The sequence below is a fragment of the Adiantum capillus-veneris genome, chromosome 3, assembly GCF_014529385.1.
Source record: "Adiantum capillus-veneris isolate H3 chromosome 3, ASM1452938v2, whole genome shotgun sequence".
Taxonomy (NCBI): Eukaryota; Viridiplantae; Streptophyta; class Polypodiopsida; order Polypodiales; family Pteridaceae; genus Adiantum; species Adiantum capillus-veneris.
Window position 1 is genome coordinate 38,331,851 of NC_140933.1, and position 15,028 is coordinate 38,346,878.

The following is a 15,028-nucleotide window of genomic DNA, read 5'->3' on the forward strand; positions in this document are numbered from 1 at the left end:
GACGGCGATTGAGGTAAAAATAAGAAGAGCCAAAACCCATGTTATTTTACTCAACTACCTACCCCACCTACTTGGAACCTTGTTTTCTCCACTTTTGACTCATCCACTAGTCACTCAACTTTTAACCGACCTATAGGCCAAGCTGCAAGGCAATCACCATCCACCCATGGCTTCAATCAAAATCCTACACCCACATCCAAAACTTGCTCTACAATTACACTTGGTTGTACCCCTAGTGCTAAAAATCTATTGTATTTTTGAATGGCTGTAGGTCACTATTAAGGATGAAGTCAGTCAAATATTACTCCCCCAAACTCAACCTAGAAACTGCATTATCTTTCACTTAACCTATCACAATGCCTTCATGGACTTAAGGTCTATTCAAGCTTTTTTTGGACTATTTTTGTATGGACTCAACATCACACCTAATGCAATATGGGATGAAGTATGTTTTGCATGGTATTTTCTTGACCCCATCAAGCTTATGGTATGTAATGCTAAGGATCTGTTTACTCATCCTATAGTGCCTCTATGTCATTGTAATAAAGCAATGCCTTGTTATCACCAAGACTTTAAATATGTGTTGTTTTTTGATCTTATTCTTCTTGAAGATAATCTCTTAAGAATCACACTCATGAAAGGATTGAATCACATTCCCACTCATCCCTTATGTAGACATATTGCCACCAATGAGCTTTGGCTGTGTCTTGTGAAAATCATAAGAGAGGGCATTGTGAGATTACCCCCTCACTCACATGAGGATTATGTTAAGAGTGGAAGTACAATAACACTTTCCTTCCACCAAAAATGTCCTAAAAAATGATAACCCCACTAGATCCCTACATTGATAGTTCAAAGAGAAAATTCTTTATTACTTGCCTAGACAAAGCAGCTAGCAACCCCATATTCATCTGCCCATCCTTTATAATACAAGAAGCTTGGAATAGATTTGAGGGCAATGATTTCCTACCTCGTAAAAATTCCCCCTCCAACACTATATAGGTAATTCAATCCTTCTTGGGTAACTTTCAAGCCCAAAACTATCTTCCCCTCCCATATCTCATGGCTACATACAAAGCTCATAAGAAAGCCTTCAGATGGATCACCTGTGGGTCTAATTTTTTCTTTAATGAAGGTTCACTACTCTAAGCCTGCATACTAAAAATTTGTATTCCATGCCTAAAACATCGAGCTCACCTACGAAATCAAAAATCTCTCCTATGCTTCAATATTAAACTGCAATTATGGTGGATAGTCAATTCCCTATATGATGTTTTCCTTAACCTACTAAAAAAAGCCAACTCAGTCTACTTAGCAAAAATTAAGAAATTCTATGAAAATACCCCACATCATGGAGACATAGACCTGGTCACACTTATCAACAATCTATTTAGCTATGCCTTTGATCAACAAGGACCTTTTGTCTCCTTTAACAACTTCCCTAATAGATGTATACGTTGGTCACATCAATCATACAAGGACCTTTTATCTTTTACAAAATCTCAAGCAATGGAGGTTAATTCCTTGTTGATAAATCATATGTAAATTCAATGCAATGGAAAATAATATCGGTGGCAAGTGAACGACATCCCTTGGGACTTGCATGTTCCACAATTTGGTGTAATCTTTAACCTCATACACTAGAGTATGACTACATCTACTCTTGCCTGAAATATCCCCAATCCCAACTTCACCTTCATCATCTCATGGTTCCTTTATGGTACTTTGATGACATCCCTTGGATTAACAATGGATCCCCAAAACATTTCACCATTACTAACCCAATCTATCCCTCTTGCCTATCCATTCATGATAGTGCCACTATTTTTGAAGGTACAATTGGAGTAAGCACATCCTTCTTAAGCATGAAGCTGATAGTTCATAATGACTAGCTTCAAAGAACTAGAATTAGTAAGGAGTTGATGGTGCTTAAGTTTATCCATAGAAGTAGCAATAGACCAATTGGATGGGCACACAAAGTCATCCTCTCTCAAATCAAGCCCATCATATTCAGCAATCATTCAACAAAGCAAGCAAGAAAAGACATCAAAGACCTTGTAAAGGCTTTTTGCAGCACTGGTTTTGAGCAGATCAGGATTTGGAAAATCATATATAAGTACTTGGAATCTTCAAAGGAAATACAAGTTTGCAAAGAGTTTGTCATGACACCGGCACGGTCGGACTAATAAGGCAGGGCCGAGCTAGGCGGTGTGGAACGGGGAGTCCATCTAGGGAAAAGGGCCAAGGGCATGCCTATATAAGGGTGGTTGGGTGGAGGACTCTCAGGCTTTAGTCACCCCTGTCTTACATTGGTATCAGAGCTAAGTCTATTTTGGGCAAGAGGGCGTGGAGATTTTTTGCATGCTCCTCTCTTTGAGGGCGTGAAGAGCCGCCTGCTAAGGGGGACGACAAGGTCCCACTCTGTGAGAAGCACCGCTTGTGCCGGGAGGGAGGCAACCTCGACCTCCAGAAAACGTTGTGTGGCTTGTACTAGCGGATGTGCGCTACCTTGGGGAGCGTTCCACATCACTGGGGCGACGCCCAGAACCCAACGCGCGGGGAGTTATCTCTCTCCCTTGCCCTCGCGCCACTGCCGAGGTCGCCTCAGGCGTTGATTTTCACATACAAGGCACCCAAAGGCTTTGGCCTTGGGCAATTAATTCAAAAAAACCTTAACATAGGGGGCGTGCCCACCCGGGCCCACACCCCATACACAAGCCAGGGTATTCGAGGGGAAGGCAAGGCCGGAATCCGAAATAAGCATAGGCCAAGGGCCATCAACTTCTAGGTAAACTATCCGAAGGACAGAAATTGCAGAAGTTGATCGAAGTTCAAACTCGACGGAGCTGAAGTTTTGAAAGACTATCTATTACAATTTCTTCCTTCGAAAGGATTCAGGCATCAACGACGTTTCAAGCAGTACAAATTTTTGGCGGCATCATTAAGAATAGTTGATTCAACTATTATAAAGAGCTTGCGGAGTTCCATATACGACGGACTACCATCGATTTAGATGGAGTTAGCACGACTACACTACTTTGCGAGTGCTCCCAATATTAGGTATATATTTTGAGTACTTCTTTCACCGCACTGTGTAACCATGGATTCGGATATCAATATGACATTCGATTTTGAGCAAAGTACTCCTGATCCTACCAATGATGGCCCGCGATCGGATCCTCTCGAGGAGAGTAACCGTGACGCTATGGCAGGATAAGATTCTTATGAGTTGCTCGATATTCAAGAATTCTGTGCACTTCAGACATGCATGACCGGCATGGATGAAAATTTTAAAGCTTACAATGAAAATTTATTAAACTTTCCACATTAGTAATTTAATTAATGCATCAGCAGTCTAAGAGTCTTGCTGACACCCACATGCATGAGCACGTTGGCACACAAGGGCAAGGCCCAATTCATGATACGTTGCATACTCTCACTGCCAAAGAGGTGGATGACTTGTTAAAGAACTTTAAACCACCAGTCTTTAAGGGCGAAGACTGAGACCGCAATAAGGATGCATTGAACATATTTCTCAGCAAATGGGATGGAATTCACGCCTTAAGGTGTACTTTGGATGCCGTTAGAGCTCTGCAGACGAGCTTAACTCTGGAAGGCAAGGCCTACAAATGGTGGATGTCTCTCAAGGAGAAGAACATCATACCATAGAGTTGGGTAGCCTTTGAAGCAATGTTTAGCAAGGAATTTTTGCCTACTAATGAGGCTGATTGGAATTGGATGGCTTGGGACACATGTTCCATGCACCAATATCCATCACTGCTTGAATATATCTCTCACTATCAGGACGTTATCCTCAAGTTGGAAGGCTTGGATACCTTTCAACAAGTACGAGGATTCATACGAGGTCTGACACCTGAGCTTAAGAAGCATGTCAAGACCCAAGACCCTAAAACACTTGAGGAAGCCATAGTGAAAGCACATATTCACGATGACCCTGATGAAAAGAAATTACATAACAGTAATGTGCTTGCTAGTATATACGGTAATACACGCACGCAGTTTGGGCAAAATAAAAGAAAATTTCTAGTTGCTGATTCAGATGCATCTAAAAAACCCAAGGGGTCCAGAGGTCCTCTTTCTCCTGAGGATTTTGATAAAGCCAAGAAAGAGATGTTATGTTTTCAATGTTTAGGAAGAGGTCATGGCAAAAAGGATTGTCCCAAGGGGAAATCTACTACTCAGGGGAAGGAGAAAGCAGTGCACACGGTGCAACTACTGCCTCTTGAGTCTTCCTCAAAATTCTCCACAGTGGAAGTAACACACACTGAGGTGGTGCATGAATGTTGTCTCATAGCTTCCATGTGGCAACAAACCTTTGGACCACATGAGTTAGTATGTATGCACGGATATCTGCAAGGGCACAAGGTGCGCATCTTGGTAGATGATGGGGCTACTCCACAATTTCATCAATTATGGATTGGTGAAAAAGCTCAAACTGCCTCAAACTCCGAGTACCCACTGCTACAAGGTAGCAATGATGAATGGACATGATAGCAAAGTATGGGTGACTGAATGCCGAAATGTTCCATTAGAAGTACAAGGGTACTCTACTTGTTTGGATTTTCAGGTTATGAACATGATCTAAACAAGCAAACATTGCTAGTCAATTACAAAAGTTATTAAAAGAATTCAAGATGTATTTCCTAATGATTTGCCACCAGGATTATTGCAAACATGATCAGTGCAACATAGCATTGACGTGGTTGCAGGTTGTAAACCTGTTAGTAAACCACCTTATCATATGCGTTACTTAGAGGCTGCTGAGGTGGAACGTCAGCTTGCTGACTACCTTAGCAGAGGGTTTATCCAACCCAGTTCTTCACCATGGGCTTCACCTATCCTATTAGTGAAGAGAAAGGATGGCAGTATGCGCATGTGTGTAGACTACCGGGGCTTAAATGTGGTTACGGTTAAGAACAAATACCCATTGCCAAGAGTAGATGAGTTATTTGATAAGCTAACTCATGCTCGCATTTTTACAAAAATTGACTTGCGGTCAGGATATCACCAAGTCCGTATTCAGCTTGCGGATATACCTAAGACTGCCTTCCAAACACGGTTTGGACACTACGAGTTTTTGGTGATGCCCTTTGGGTTAACCGATGCGGCCGCAACATTCATGACACTTATGGATAGTGTCTTGAAGCCATATTTGGGCAAATGTTTCATTGTTTTCCTCGATGACATCCTAGTCTATAGTGATTCTGAAGAAGAGCACTTACAACATCTCAGACAGGTGTTTGATTTGTCACGTACAAACAAACTATATGCCAAGGAATCAAATGTGATTTTCTAAAGGATGAAATTCATTATTTAGGGCATGTTATTTCAGCTAATGGCCTATACATGGATCAATCCAAAGTGGACACCATCAGGAAATGGCCTCCTCCTAAAAATCTGGAAGAATTACATATATTTATAGGCTTTGCAGGTTTTTACTGAAGGTTCGTAAAAAACTATGCTCAAATTGCTGTTCCTATGACGGATCAACTTAAAGGAAAAGGAAAAGATTTTCAGTGGGGATCCGCTCAACAACACAGTTTTGACACGTTCAAGGATGCATTAGCTACAGCTCCTATACTAGCTATTGTAGATCCTTTGAAACCATTCGTTTTGGAAACGAATGCCAGTGATCGTGCTATTGGAGCAGTCCTGTTACAAGACGGGGCCGATTGCATTTGAAAGTAAGAAGCTTGATGTAGCTCAACAAAATTATTCTTCTTACAAATGTGAACTCTATGCAATAGTGTCGACCTTAAAAACATGGCAGCATTATCTGTATGGTGCTCAATTCGAGATTGTGTTTGACCATGAAAGCATCAAATGGTTTACACACAACAAACACATTTAAAGGGCCGAAAAGCTAGGTGGGCCAAGATCCTTCGCGAATATGATGCCAAGCTAAGGTATCTCAAAGGTCGATACAATGTAGTGGAAGACGCTCTCAGTAGAATGCCAGAGATTAATTCGCTCTTGTTCACAGAACTTTGTAGTGAATTTTTAGATTCTCTCAAGGGAAAATATGAGCATGATGAAGCATTTTCTAAAGTGTGGAGCCATGTTCAAAAGAGGGATCCTTCTCACTCCAACAACGGTAGTGTACAGTTAACCTCCACACCTAGTTCTCCTTTATCAAGTGATGAACTACAACGATGGAAGCATTTCACCATCGACAATGGTGTTGAGATGTCGAGCTCTACATCTTGAGCTGGCATCCACTACGGGTCTTGGCCGCTTAAGACATTTACTCACTGGCGCGTTAGGTGACCGACACGGAGGATCTCTGCCAGTGATTCTATAGCTGGACTACACTTATAGTGCCAGCCTAGTACGCTTCTAGCAAGTTCACACTTAGTGACCGCATGTACATATGTTCTACTTTTCAGTTTTAGCACTCAATCATTTTGCACTCTCTTTTCTGTGAGAAGAAGAAGAAGCTTTCCATCTCTGTGTGGTGTGTTCTTGTCTTGTGTAGCTCTCTTGCATCCTCTTTCTTTACATGGTATCAGAGCCTGGTGCAGGCAAGAGAGGCTAAGAGAGCAAGAGCATCACAATCCCTTCGTTCGCAATCCACGACCAGATGCCGAACAGGTCTCCAAAGTGCAGTACACAGAGATTTATTGTACAAGTACAGTGGTTGTATGTACGCTTGATTGTGGACACTCGTTGAGTGTAGAAAGCGTTACAGGTACCACGATAGCAGGTTCAGCAGGTTTGCAAGTTTTTGTAGATTGCAGCTATTTTGTCTTAGTGCTTCAAGATGTCTGATGGTTTGAGTCAGATTGTCACTGAGAAGCTTGAGAAAAATAACGACCCTGCATGGAAGTTCAGAATAAAAAATTTCCTAAAAGGAAAAGGTTATTGGGACTATGTAGAAGGAGACAATGAAAAGGAACTAGAGATTCCTGAGGCAAATGCTACGGCAGAACAAAGGAAATCCTTGAGGGATTGGCAACAAGGCCAGAGCAAAGTGATGTATTGGCTTTCTATGAGCATCACAGATGGCATGATGGGCTATCTATAGGATGCTGAAACCCCCACCATTGCATGGAATAACTTAGGTAGAGTGTTCGAGGTGAACACCAAGGCCAGGAAGCTTCAACTAAAGTCGGAGCTAAATCAAGTTAAGAGGAACAACCTCTCCATCAATGATTATGCTTTGAAGATCAAGAGTATCATTGAGGCTCTTGGATCTATTAAAGTCTCAGTGGAAGACGATGACATTGTCCGTGCATGCTTGGATGGTCTAGGAGATGAGTATGTACATTTCAGGTCTTCCATGAATACAAGAGACGACATCCCCATGTTCCAAGATTTGATTTCTATGCTTATTCTTGAGGATAAGAACCTTGACACATCTTCTTCTCATGGCAGAAATAATTCTGAACAGGCCTTCTATTCTAACTCCAACAGAGGTAGAGGTAGAGGTCGTGGTCGAGGCCCAAGGGGTTGCAGGGGCCAATTTCAAGAAGGTCAATCAAATCAATACAATACAGGTGGCAGGGGAAACCATCTCAAGGCAGGGGGAGTCAAAGAGGTCGTGGTGCAGGATCAAGCAGACAGCAACATATTGCAGATAGCAAAGAATGTTGGACTTGTGGTGAAAGAGGTCACATGTCATGTGACTGTCCAAAGGGAAAAGCAAGTGGAACGAGAGAACATGGCAACTATGCATCTACTAGCAGAGATGTAGATGACAACAAAAACGAGCGCATGTTTGTTATGCAGCATGTAATGAATACAATGACTGCAGAGAATTCCACCCAAGATGATGTTTGGTATGTGGATTTAGGTGCCTCTAATCACATGACGTCTCGTGGAGAGTGGTTTAGAGATATGCGCAAACCAGATGTGTCAGGCTATGTGGAGACAGGAGATGACACAGCTCACCCCATTGCTCATGTAGGGGACATACCTCTAAATACAAAGAGTGGGAAATCAAAGTACTTAGCAGATGTACTTCATGTCCCAAACATTACAAAGAATCTTGTTTCTGTTGGACAAATGGTTGAGCAGGGTTTGCAAGTTCGCTTCAATCCCAATGGCTGCTATGTAGAAGATTTCCAGAATGGCTGTAAGTTGATCATAGAGGGCAAATGTGTGGGCAGAATGTTTACGCTGAATGTTAACATGCCTGAGGTAAAAGCTGCATTATTTGCACAGGGCACAGGTGTTGTGGCTAATGTTGACATCTGGCACAAACTCATTGGCCATGTCAATGAGCAGATATTGTGCAGCATGCAATCAAAACAGATTGTAAAAGGTTTGCCCAAATTCAAGGTGGATGGTATGCATAAAGTGTGTGCAGCATGCCAGTTTGGAAAACAGTCAAAGGGTTCATTTCCACATGAGCGCAATGTATGTAGAAAGCCACTTGAGGTGGTGCACACAGATGTTTGGGGTCCAACCGATACTGCAAGTATACATGGTTGCAGGTATTATGTCTCTTTCATTGATGACCATACAAGGAAAGTATGGGTCTACTTCATGCGTAACAAAAGTGAAGTGTTTGGTCACTTTCAGGACTTCAAAGTCATGATTGAGAAGGAGACAGATATGAAAATCAAGACATTGAGGTCAGATGGAGGGGGAGAGTACTTCTCCAACGATTTTTCAGATTTTCTGCAAATGCATGGTATACGCAGGCAATTTACATGCAGATATACTCCACAGCAGAATGGGGTCGCAGAAAGGAAAAACAGGCACATTGCAGAGGTTGCACATGCATTGATGAATGAGAAGAACATGCCTCATCATTTCTGGGATAAAGCTGTAAATACAACTGTGTACATTATGAACAGGACACCTACAGCTGCGGTGCATGATGTAACACCTGAGGAAAAGTTTACAAGTACAAAGCTTGATTTGGCACACTTGAAAGTGTTTGGCTGCATAGCTTACGTGCATGTACCAGATGAGTTGCGTAGGAAATTGGATCCTAAAGCAGAGAAATGTATTCTTGTGGGTTATTCCCTTGAACAAAAGGGGTATAGGTGCTACAATCCTACTACACGAGAATTACGAGTGAGCAGAGATGTAGTCTTTGATGAGATGAACAGCTGGTACAGTAATGCACATGGCACTATTGGGGCTGATGTAAAAGATGATGTGGTTGTACAAAATGTGAGGCCACAGTCACTGGTTTTGAGTGGACCACAAGAGTCCTCTTCTCGTGGCTCTGTTGAGAAGCCATGGAATGGTAGACTATGTACACAGGTTACTCCACGAGCAGGTACAGGGAATGTATCACAAAAAGGAAAGGAAAAGGTTGATGAACCTCCCTTTATGGCTGATGCATCATCAAGGTTTTCACATGTAGACATGGATTCAGATGGTTTTGAACAAAGTCTTGATGAGGAATTTGGAATTCCGGCTGTCAGGACACCTGGTGTAAGGAAAGTACAAGAAGATGCTAGAGGGCAAAGGAGTGACCCAGGACCGCGCAGATCTAACAGAGTCAGAAATCCAGTTCAGAAATTGACTTATGATGGGTATCTAGTGCATCACCAAGCCTACATGGCTAAGGTGATTCAGGATGTGGAGCCCACATGTTTTGAGGATGCAGTTGGAAATGTGCATTGGGATGATGCAATGAATGAAGAGATGGCTGCATTGGAAGCAAACGACACATGGGAGTTGGTGCCATTGCCAAGTGGCAAGAAAGCTATTGGCTGTAAATGGGTGTATAAAACCAAGCATAAGGCTGATGGTAACATTGAGCTTCATAAGGCAAGGCTGGTCGCAAAGGGTTATGCACAGACGTATGGCATAGACTATGAGGAGACCTTTGCTCCAGTGGCAAAGATGACGACTGTGAGAGCTGTCATAGCAGTGGCTGCATCTAGAGGATGGATTATGCATCAAATGGATGTTTTGAGGATGCAGTTGGAAATGTGCATTGGGATGATGCAATGAATGAAGAGATGGCTGCATTGGAAGCAAACGACACATGGGAGTTGGTGCCATTGCCAAGTGGCAAGAAAGCTATTGGCTGTAAATGGGTGTATAAAACTAAGCATAAGGCTGATGGTAACATTGAGCGTCACAAGGCAAGGCTGGTCTCAAAGGGTTATGCACAGACGTATGGCATAGACTATGAGGAGACCTTTGCTCCAGTGGCAAAGATGACGACTGTGAGAGCTGTCATAGCAGTGGCTGCATCTAGAGGATGGATTATGCATCAAATGGATGTAAATAATTCCTTCTTGAATGGTGAGTTTCAAGAGGAAGTGCATATGGATCAGCCACCTGGTTATGTCGATCCAGGTTACCCAGATTATGTATGCAGACTTCTCAAAGCTTTGTATGGTTTGAAGCAGGGCTCTAGAGCATGGTATGACAGGATTGCCAAGTATCTTGTCAGTATTGGTTTTAGGAGAGCTCATGCTGATCATTCACTCTATGTACGTGAGAGTGATGTGGGGATTGTTGTCATTACCATATATGTAGATGACATTATTATTGTGGATGACAATGCTATGGAGATTGACCATGTGAAGGGTTTCTCAAACAGGAGTTTGAAATGAAAGATTTGGGCGAGTTGCGCTACTTTCTTGGCATTGAGGTGATCAGGACTCCAGAGGGTGTATGGCTATCACAGAGACAATATGCTTTGGACATGTTTTCAAAGTATGGTATGGCTGATTGTAAGCCAATTTCTATTCCCTTGGATGTGAATGCAAAGCTGAGTGCAGAGAAGGGTGATGTTGTTGAGGATGTCAAGATGTACAGGAAGATTGTGGGTAGTCTAATCTACTTGACTATCACGAGGCCAGACTTGAGCTACACAGTAGGCTTGGAGAGTCAGTTCATGCAGCTTCCGAGGAAGTCACATTTGGATGGAGTACGACGCACACTTCGATATGTGCAAGGGACTCTTGAGTACGCATTGTTCTATACAACAGATGCGTCATTAGCATTGTATGGGTATACATATGCAGATTGAGCAGGTAGCATTGTTGATAGGAGATCTATGAGTGGCTTCATGTTCTCTTTTGGGAGTGCTGCTATTACTTGGAGCAGCAAAAAGAAGCCTACGGTTGCTTTATCGAGCAAAGAGGCCGAGTACAGAGGTGCAGCAGTTGCGGCGTGCGAGGTAGCTTGGCTACGCACATTACTTGAGGACTTGGGAGTGCAGGTGGACCAGCAGATTGTCATCCATTGTGACAACCTCAACAACATGCAGTTGGCTAGGAACCCACTGTTCCATGCCAGGACCAAGCACATAGAGGTCCATTACCACTACGTTCGAGAGCGAGTGTTGGCGGGCGACATCGACTTGGTCTACGTCAGCACAGAGGAGCAGATAGCAGATATCTTTACCAAGGCCCTCGAAGCTGAGAAGCTTCGACATTTCCGGACTATGCTTGGACTGTGCGACATGCAGAGCTCGAGGGGGAGTGTTGAGATGTCGAGCTCTACATCTTGAGCTGGCATCCACTACGGGTCTTGGCTGCTTACGACATTTACTCACTGGCGTGTTAGGTGACCGACACGGAGGATCTCTGCCAGTGATTCTACAACTGGACTACACTTATAGTGACAGCCTAGTACGCTTCTAGCGAGTTCACACTTAGTGACCGCATGTACATATGTGCTACTTTTCAGTTTTAGCACTCAGTCATTTTGCACTCTCTTTTCTGTGAGAAGAAGAAGAAGCTTTCCATCTCTGTGTGGTGTGTGCTTGTCTTGTGTAGCTCTCTTGCATCCTCTTTCTTTACAAATGGGTACCTACTCCATAAGGGGAGAGTTTGTGTAGCGACGAACACGGACATTCGGCGCCAAATTCTTTATGAATGTCATGATAGTCCAAGTGCAGGGCACCCGGGAATTAGAAAAACTTATGCTCTCGTACGACGACAGTTTTACTGGCCAGGTATACATGGCTTTGTTCAAGCTTATGTCTTGCACTGCCAAAAATGTCAAGTTAACAAAGTAGCGCGCCTGAAAGCAGGAGGACTCTTACATCCTTTGGAGATTCCCAATGGAAAATGGGAAAGTATCTTTATGGATTTTATTGTAGGACTACCAACCACTATATGAGGTCATGGCTCAGAGGTCATGGCTCAGTATGGGTGGTCATATACAGGTTGACTAAACTTTGTAAGTTTATTACAACCAAATCAATGGTTAAGACACCAGAACTAGCCAAGTTATTTGTGGACAATCTATACAAATTGTATGGTTTGCCAAGTAACATTGTTAGTGACCGTGACCCCAAGTTTAACAGCCACTTTTGGAGAGCTGTCTTTAAACGATTGGGTACACAACTAAACCTTAGTACAGCTGATCATCCAGAAATAGATGGTAAAACGGAACGGGTTAACACTAGAATGGTAACATGACACTTTTATGTCCTTGGACACTTTTGTGTCCTTGGACACTTTTGTGTCCTGTTAAGTGACCATTTTGCTTGAATTATTTGAAGAGTATGAAAATGAATTTCTAGGTGCTATATATCCCCAAAGTTGCCTTATGAGCTGAAAAAAACTTAGCATTTTTTTTTGAGTATCGATCTCACCATTAACCTTACTCTTGCACAACATTTTTGAACCTAAACTGTGTGAAAAAACGGGTCCTGTTTTTGGTTTTTTTTCAACTTTTGGCAACTATACCACTCTAAACTTCATGTTCGTGAGGTTTAGATGGCTAGAGGTTAGGCCTTCATAGTTCTCAACATGTTTTGATGCTTGTAGGGAGAGCTAAGTGTTAAAATTGAAAGTTATGACCAATTTACAAGAATTGCATAATCCTGTTTTTTGGCCAAAATTAGCACTTTTATGATTTTTTTGGCAGCTTTTTTGATATCCAAATTCAATTTTGATGGTGTAAGTGTAATGTATAACATAAAGCTAATCTTCCTTGAGTTTTGGGGGACCTAATATGCTATATAGCATAGTATATGATGATGGTTTAGTTTTTTGATTGCTGAAGAATACAATACATTTTAGAGTAGAAAGTATAACTTTCTCAATATCGCTAGTTTCTTAGGCCAATTGTGTGTATTTTGTAGGTAGTGACCATATCTAATCATAGACTACAAACTTGGCTAAATATTGAGTAGTTTCTATGGGTTTCTAGAGGTCATAATGCTAAACCCAGTTTTTTCATGTTTGCTGTATTTAGCACTTTATCATTGCCCCCAAGGTTCCAATTGTAAGAGATCCATTATCCTTTTGACATGCTCCATGGCTCCTTTTGAATCCAGAGGCCCAAAGGGAAGTAAGAAAACATGTATGTAGTATCTGTATTGAGCGTGACTATAGAAACTTTGATGATAGGTTTGCAGAATGGCAAAAATGCAACTTTTTTGTACCTTTTTTTTTGCCCAAAAAAAAAGTGAGGTAAAAACAACCATATGTTTTGGTCACCAACCCATTGAAGTTAACGGGGCATTTTATCTCATGTCCTACAAAAATCTCCACTCTTATTTTTATGCAATCAACCGTAAGGAATTGCCGTTTTGGGCAAAATGCACTGGTCCATCAACTTTGGAGGCTTGTAGTGACCAAGGGATGAGAAAAATTACAAGTTTCTCATTGTTTCCATATGTAGTAGTTATTGAACTATAAGCTCATGAAAGGATTTTTCAAAATGAGTGGATCTACTATGGTTTTGGAAAATTTTCCCAAAACCCTGAAAGGACACTTTTATGTCCTGTTAGGTTACCATTCTAGTGTTAACCAGTTTGCCTACAACAATGATAAGCATGTCACAAAAGATTTTAGTCCTTTCATGCTAATGTACGGGTTTCAACCTAGGTCACCAGTTAGGTGGGGTTGACAACAGAAAAACTCCAATAGGTTAAGGATTTTCTCCAAGACCATATGGATATGCTGATACTTGCTTGCCAGAATGTCCGGCAAGCACAGGATCGGTATAAGAAATATGCTAATGAGAAATGTCGGCAAGTTACCTTTGAAGAAGGGGAGGAAGTATTTTTACGTGTGCCAGAACATTCAGAAAGTCTGAAAACTGGACCGACGCCTAAATTATCTCCCCGATATTGTGGGCCTTTCAAGATACTCAAGCGAGTCAGTGATCAAGCCTACAAACTATTACTACCTTCACATTCTCGCATTCATCCGGTGTTTCATGTAAGCCGTCTACGAAAGCGATTACATGGGGACGACAATTTCATTGACCAACAGGTTTTGGTTGATTACATTGAACCTCCTACCTTACCGCATGAACCTGAACGTGTTCTTGATTATCACGAGTTGCGTACACGTCATCACGTACAACGACAAGCCTTAATCAAGTGGAAAGACCGACCTGAAGAAGGTGCCATTTGGGAAAACATTAGTGTTCTTAAGAAGAAGTTTCCCACTTTTGTTTTCGAGGACAAAAACTCTTCTTAAGGGGGGAGTAATGTCAGGACATCGGCAAGGCCGGACTAATAAGACAGGGCCGGTGTGGAACGGGGAGTCCATCTAGGGCAAAGGGCCAAGGGCATGCCTATATAAGGGTGGTTGGGTGGAGGACTCTCAGGCTCTAGTCATCCCTATCTTACAGAGTTCAACAAAGTCACCTCATGCCTCAAAGGGTGGGCACTAGGTCCCTAATGGGGACCTAATGCCCCCATTACTTGACTCTCTACATACTGCTAACCTAGCACATAATTGGATGTAGGGTTACACACACCAAAATTCTGCTTTGCTTGAGATTTATGTAGGAACCTCCCCATAGTTCTAAAATTACTATCATTAAGATTTTTTGGCAAAATCTGTAAGGGTACCAAGTGACGTGGGGAGCTATTATATAAGAGAGGTTAAATCCAAGTATCACCCTACACAAATCCACTATCTCACTCTTTGGACTTAACCTTGCATGGTGGGTGCAAGAAGAAAAAAACCTCATGCATGTCCACCACCTCTCCTACTACCTACACTCCTTCACCGCCTCAAATTTAATTGATAGTATTCTCATGCATGGAGCACCTTCAACTATATATGAAGGTGGTGGTCTTTGATTTTAAGGTTCTCAACCTGCAAGACATCCTCATTGG